Source organism: Lipotes vexillifer, unplaced genomic scaffold (genome assembly GCF_000442215.2).
Source record: "Lipotes vexillifer unplaced genomic scaffold, Lipotes_vexillifer_v1.1 scaffold514, whole genome shotgun sequence".
NCBI classification, from domain to species: domain Eukaryota; kingdom Metazoa; phylum Chordata; class Mammalia; order Artiodactyla; family Lipotidae; genus Lipotes; species Lipotes vexillifer.
Window position 1 is genome coordinate 1251064 of NW_006789975.1, and position 7679 is coordinate 1258742.

The window sequence follows — 7679 nt, forward strand, 5'->3', positions numbered from 1 at the left end:
CGTCGGTTCTTTTTTTTTTATATAGTATTTTTAAATTTATTCATTTATCTTTGGCTGCGTTGGGTTTTTGTTGCTGCGCATGGGCTTTCTCTAGTTGCGGTGAGTGGGGGTTACTCTTTGTTATGGTGCACGGGCTTCTTGTGGTGGTGGCTTCTCTTGTTGCGGAGCAGGGGCTCTAGGTGCACGGGCTTCAGCAGTTGTGACTCGCAGGCTCAGTAGTTGTGGCTCGCAGGCTCCAGAGCACAGGCTCAGTAGCTGTGGTGCATGGGCCTAGTTGCTCCGCGGCATGTGGGACCTTCCTGGACCAGGGCTTGAACCCGTGTCCCCTGCACTGGCAGGCATATTCTTAACCACTGCGCCACCAGGGAAGCCTGGAAGGGGCCTTTTAAACAGGTCTTCACAATGAATAGGGCTTTGCAGGTGGGAAAGGGAGAGAACAGCTTCCAGGCAGAGTGAGTACTACAACTTCACAGAAACCTGAATGTAGCATGTCAAATGAAGAATGTGATGAACACAGGGTGCTTTATAGGGAATGTGAGATGAGGCATCCAGTCTGTTGGGACTGGAGATGGACATTCATGGGTACTTGGATGTTCAACATCTATTCCCCCTTCCTCTTCCTCTAGTCTCCCAGTTTCTATTTGGGGTCAACCCTCCCCCATTGTGTGGGGGAAGGGAAATTTCTAGTGATCACCTCCCACTCTGGAAGCCTAATGGACCAGATCACCCTCTCCCTATATTAACATAGTCAGAGGGGCCTAAACGTGGCCATTGGGCACTGTCTCCCAGGACTCTGAATCCTGAACAGGCCACCCAAGGATGGTGAAAAGAGCTGGGGTTGGAAGTCTACCATTGCACCAACTGTGCCCCGACCAGACTGTCCCTGCTACATGGCATAAGTCAGGATGCCTTCCAAAGGCCAAGCTTAAGTAGCAAGGAAATTCAAATGCATCATTTCGTATCATAAGAGATCTAGAGTGGAGGGGCTCCAGGAACAGTGCTTTCAGTGGTTTAACAATGTCATCAAGAACCCATGTTCCTTCTTTTTGTTTACTATGGTCCTCAGTGTGTATACTTTCAGGCTGATTCCCTCATGGTCACAAGATGGCTGCCACAGCTCCAAGAATCACGTCTAAACTCCAGTGAAGAGGAACCTTCCCTTCCAGTAGATCTTTCTTAGAAATGAGGAAACCTTCCTCCCAAAAACATCCCAAGAAGACCTCCCCTCATGGCTCAATGGCCACAACTGGGTTACCAGACACTCCTAAACCAATCTCTGACAAGGGTAAGGGGATCTCCTGTCTTAGGCCAATCAACCCTGGAGCCAAGTCAGGCTGTGAGGTAAAGTGGCCACAGGAACAGAATTGGGACTCTGCAAAAGAGGAAGGGGAGTGGTATTGGATATTAGGTAAACAACCAAAGTGTCTGCTGTAATTCCTGCTTCCTGATCCTCTAGTGGCCCTTAATTCCTTCTTATTTCCAAGCCTATTCCTTCTAGTTGATGCTATGAACCGCTGAGGGCATTCCCATAAAGTAAATTCCCTTTTGTTTAAGTAGCTAGAGCCATGTTCTGTTGCTTGCAGCCAAGGCCTTTCACTCTCCCTTATCCCTCAAGTCTAACCAGCCTCCAAGTTCTGTTCATTACACTGCCCACATATTTCTCAAATCCCTCCACTTCTCTCCATTCCCACTGCCTCTTTCTTTGACTTCCGTAAAATTAAAGGTATATACAGTGGCAGAACATAATTTGAGAACCTCTGGTGGACATCCCTTTATCTAGTAAGAGCCCTCAATGTTCCTTTGGGGAGGGGCCCATTCCCCCTTCCATCAAGTGGATATAAGAAAGATTACCCCATCCCTCAGCTGAGGGTGGAGTGGGCATGTGATCCAGACCTGGTCAATTAGAACACTGCCTCTTTAGGAAAACTCAGGGTGCTAGATCCCTTATTCAAAGAGGAACATTTCTCATATTTGTTCATTCTAGTTTATTTTCATTTAAAATCTTTTAGGTTAAGTTTAAGCTTTTTAAGAGTTAGTTTTGGAAATTGAAACACATTTCTAATACTGTAGGAATTGGTGAGGCCTTGACTTAAAACTTTCTTTGTATTGTGATTTCCTTTTGGGTGTATTTTGCTAAATGAAACTTGTTAAATTTTTTGTTAACTAAATTTTTTTCTTAAAATAAAGAGACTTTTTCACAATGAAAAAAAAAAAAACCTGCCTCTTTCTGTCCTCAGTGACTGGTTCAAAATGAGCACCTGACCCAAATCAAACCAATGAGAGGCAACCCCGGGATTTTTGCTGGAATCAAGATAGAGGTTTTCTCTTTCTATAAAAGTTGCCATGTTGGTAGGAAGTGACCTTGAAGCTGCTTGCAGTCGTCTTTAGCATCTCAGAAACTGCCTGAGAATAAACACAACACTTTAAAAGCCGAGTCAGAATATGGGAAAGACAAATTTTGAGCGACACCATTTGAGACCTGGGATGCAATGACACTTGAAATCAGAACCACCACCTACACTTTTCAGTTACTTAAACCAATAAATTCCAGTTTTTTACTTAAGCCGGTTTTAGTTGCAACCAAAAGTCCTAACTGATGCAAGCAAGAATTCATGCATCATTACCAGGAAGTTCCTAAAACAAAACAAAACCGCTAGTGATCAGCTCTGTAAGTCAGTAGCTTAAAGAATAGGAAAACAATGACCTTAGAAGCAGGGACTGGAGGGGAAAAAACAGCAACAAACTTCAATCAGGAAACCTTCAAATCCCGTCTTGAACCTCAAATCACTACCAAAACCTCAAATCACTACCAACCCCTGGTGTGACCATGGGTCAGGGACTAAGTTTTTCTGAACCTAAAGAGGCCAACACCTCTTTAGGGAGGGGATGTCAGTCACACCATCTGGCAGGCTTGTAGAGATGCTTGAATGGGAATGCATGTGAAAGGGCAGAGCCTGGCATATGGTTGGGGCTCAGTCTATAGGAGTTTACAAAGAAACTTTCCCATGTGGACACCCCCCCCCCCCCCTCCCTTCCATCAACTGCTTTGGATCAGAGCAGAAAGGCACCATCTCCTCACCCTGGTTTCTGTCTTTCCATACCTGGGGTGTCAGTCTGTGGGATGAGAAGGGAGAAACCATCAAGTTCCTGCTCACAGGTTCCTGGATCCACAGACACACACAGACCCCACTCCTCTGTAGCAGAGACTTGGGGGCGTACATTTCAAGAGGTGGCAGAACTGCCTATTCAAAGACAAGTTTAGGGGGTCAGAAGGTACCCAGCCCATCATCCTTCATTCCTCTCACTCGGTGTCACCATTTTTATCCCAGTCATTCAGGCCACCACCATGGAACATTTGTACAAATGGAAGCCAGTCCCTCCTCCAGACCAGTGCTGCCTGTCAGAACTTCTGCAATGATGGAAATATTCTCTACCTGTGTTTTCCAATACAGTAGCCATTAGTCACATGTGGCTATTAAGCACTTGAAAAGTGGCTAGTATGACTGAGGAACTGAATTTTCATTTTATTTAATTTAAATTTAAATTTAAATAGCCACACGTGGCCAGTGGCTACTGTACTGGACGCTGCAGCTCTACAGTGTGACAAGAGGGAGAGGTGTATGAAATACTGTTGGAGAGCTACACAGGCCCAGATTGAGTTGGGCCCTGGTAGGCCAAGGGGAAGAGTTTGGGTTTTATTTTTAAGTGTAATGGGAAGTTAGTTATCTACTACAGCTAATAAGAGATGACAAATTGCTCCCAAATTTAGCGGCTTAAACTACAAACATTTACAGACATACCTCATTTTATTGCACTTCGAAGATAGTGCGACTGGGGTAAGGTCCACTTCCAAGTTCATTCACAAGGCTGTTGGCCTCAGGTCCTTCTTGACTGTTGGCCAGAGACCTCAGTTCTGGCCATGTAGGCCTCTGCATAGAGCAACTTCCTTGAGGGTGAGCCAGCAACGGGGTGAGAAGGCACCTAAAACAGAAACCACAGCCTTTTAGTAACCTGATCTATGAAGTGACATTTCAACACTTTGGCTGCATCTTTTCACTAGAAGTAAGTCATTAGGTCCAATCCATGCTTGAGGAAAGGGGATCACATCAGGGGGTGAATATCAGGAGGGGGGATCACTGGGGTCATCTTAGAGGCTGCCCACCCCAGGAAGCCACCGGGGGGTTCTGAGCAGGAGAGTGACAGGACCTGGTTGATTGTTTCTAAAATAAGCAATAGAGTCACATGATACAAGATTAAAGTCCAAAAGCATATAAGGGGACTTCCCTGGTGGTCCAATGGTAAAGAATCTGCCTGCCAATGCAGGGGACACGGGTTCGATCCCTGGTCGGGGAACTAAGATCCCACATGCCGCAGGGCTACTGAGCCCTGGTACCTCAACTAGAGAGCACGTGCACCACAACTACAGAGCCCACCTGCCCTGGAGCCCACACGCCACAACTAGAGAGAAGCCCACGCACCACAACAGAAAAAAGGTCCCGCATGCTACAACAAAGACCTGACACAGCCAAAAATAAAAATAAAAATAAATAAATAAATACAAATCATTTAAAAAACAAAACAAAACAAAAAACCAAAACAAAGGGTATAAGATGAAAAGCCCCCCTCCAGCCCTATCCCCAGCCACTTAACTCCCCCTTCCTATAGGCAACCAATGTTCCCATACCTCATGTGGCCTTCCAGAGGGGGGTCCATGCGTACAGAAGCAGATTCATCTGTGGGAGTTAGTGCTGTTCACTAAATATTTCCAATTCTATTCTCCTTCCAGGCGTATAGTCGTTATTCCAGAATCTATTTCTCTGTAGCAAACCACTCACAACTTAGTGGCATAAAACACCAGCTTATTAGGCTGATGGATTTTGTGGGTTGGGAATTCAGACAGGACACAGCAGGGATGGCTGTCTGCACCACAATGCCAGGGGCTGATGGGAATGCCCGGGAGCTGGAATCACCCAGGGGCTTCTTTGCTCAACTGTCTTGTGCTCTAGGTGGGACAACTGGAAGGCTGGGCTCAGCTGGAACTGTCAACCATAGCAGAGCAATGACCAATCTACACGTGAACAATCTATTCAGTGTGGGCTTATCACATCACAGCACAGCTGATGAGCCTGAAGGAACATCCTGAGAGAACAAGCATTGCAAGAAACCCAGGCTCCATGGCCTTTTGTGACCTGGCCTCAGATCTCACGTGTATCACTTCCACCATATTCTACTGATGACGAGAGTCACTAAAGCCAGGCCAGAAGTAAGGACAGGGAAATGAGAGCCCACCTCTTGCTGTGTGGGTGGCAAGGTCACACTGCAGAAATGCCTGTGGGATGGGAGTGTATTGCTACATTCATCTCTGGAAAATACAATCTCCCACAGTAGTGTCAGACCTCCACACCCCTCTCAACTTAGTTGTGGCCATTTGGTTGCCTTAACCAATGAAATGTGAGCAGAAGTGACTTGTGTCACTTTCAGATGCAAGCTTTAAGGGCCATCATATGATTCCCCACATTTCCTTTTACTGCCTGACATTGCAGAAGAGCAGATTGCCAGGGAGTCTCTAGTGTCCTGGGTCCCTGAGTGACTACTCCTAGTGGAGCCTCCCAACTTCCCAACAACCTGCACTGGACACAAGGTGTACCTGAGAAGTTAACTTTTGTTGCTTTAAGTCACTGAAATTTGGGGATTGTTTGTTACTGCAGCATAACCTAGCCTATCTTGACCTTTTGTATACAACTACTAGCAAACCCTACCCACTGTTCTGTACTTTGCTTTTTTCAATTTTTTTAAGATTTTTTAAATATTTATTTAATTTATTTATTTGTCTGTGCCAGGTCTTAGTTGCGGCATGCAGGATCTTTTAGTTGAGGCATGCGGGATCTAGTTCCCTGACCAGGGATTGAACCCAAGCCCCCTGCATTGGGAGCACGGAGTCTTAGCCACTGGACCACCAGAGAAGTCCCACTTTTTTTTTTTTTTTTAAATGTTGGGGGTATGAGTTTATTAATTAATTAATTTATTTTTGCTGTGTTGGATCTTAGTTTCTGTGCGAGGGCTTTCTCTAGTTGTGGCAAGCGGGGGCCATTCTTCATCGCGGTGCGCAGGCCTCTCACTATCGCGGCCTCTCTTGTTGCGGAGCACAGGCTCCAGACGCGCAGGCTCAGTAGTTGTGGCTCACGGGCCTAGTTGCTCTGCGGCATGTGGGATCTTCCCAGACCGGGGCTCGAACCCGTGTCCCCTGCATTAGCAGGCGGATTCTCAACCACTGCGCCACCAGGGAAGCCCAGTCCCACTTTTTTGATTTAACAATATATCTTGGAGATTGTTTATATCAGTAAATGAAGAGCACCCCGACAGTTTTTTTTTTAAAGCTACATAGTATTCCTGTACAGGAAAGGACCAAATTTTACTTAACTAGTCCCTATTAAGGACAGTTAGTACATTTGGTGTTTTTGGACAATGCTGCAGTGAACAACCTTGAACATTCATTTCTTATTTTGCTTGAGTGCAATTATATTTGTAGGATAAACCCTAGAAGTGCATATGTCAGATGAATGGTGGCAGACTTCCCTTTTAAAAAGGATCACTTTGGTCATAGCTAGAGAACGGGTTGAAGGGTCAGAACCCAAGAGTTGTGTGTGATACCATCCCCTCCTCACCCCATATCAATCACAAAGTCTTATTCATTCGAGCTCTATGATAGCTCTCAACCTGGCCACTTGTCTGCACCCACTGGCCACTGCCCCAGCACAGTGCATCATTCCTCTCTCCAGTGATTCCTATTAAAAGGGCCTCCCACCTGTATTACTCAGGATACTTGGCTCTAAACAATGAGGCTGATTCTGGGTAACTTAGGCAGACAAGGAACTGATTGGATGCTCTTGGGTGCTTGCTGAATTCCCCTACCCCAGGAAGGGCCTGGCTCGACCACCTCCCCCTCTTCTTCCACTGCCACCATAATGAACACTAAATGGTCCTCTGATGTCTTATGTTATTCACTTGCTTTGGATTTCAAAGACCTGCTTGCAAACATTGGAAACGCTCCAGGTACCAGGGACCTTAGAGAGGAAATTCTGCCTCCTCTCTGATTTCCCTAGTGGAAAGCAGGGCCTGCCTCTGCATTTTATAGGTTTCCTCCCAAAGGGGAGGGGTGTTCAGATGCTGGGCGTCAAAACAATCGGTGTTTACAAGTCAGCCTAGGCCCCTCTCTCCCCACCCTTCACCCCACCCCTAGCACAGTGTGGCTGAGTCAGCAAATATGATCAAATTCCCCCCTGGTTTAGCACACCCTGGACAGCTCCCCACTACTCTCAAAATGAAGTCCAGACTCCTTACCTAGCTTCCAAGGACCTCCCTGATCCAGGCCTCTTCAAGGCCTCCCCATGCACACCCCAATGTGTACCTGAAAATCTAGTTCAATGCTCTGCCCTCAGGTGCCAAATGCATGAGCCCTTAACCACCTTCCTCTACAGAACTCTGAACATGTGCTAGCCCTCTATCCAGAGGCTCTTTCCCTCCCACTCCAGTTACCTCTGAAACCTGCACATTCTCACTTAACTCTCAGGTCTCACTTAGACACAATACCCTTCACTGGGTGAGGTACCTGCCCTTTGTCCTACTGACCACTGGGTTTCCTTCCTTCAAAGTACTTTTCTTTACTCCCCAAAGTATCC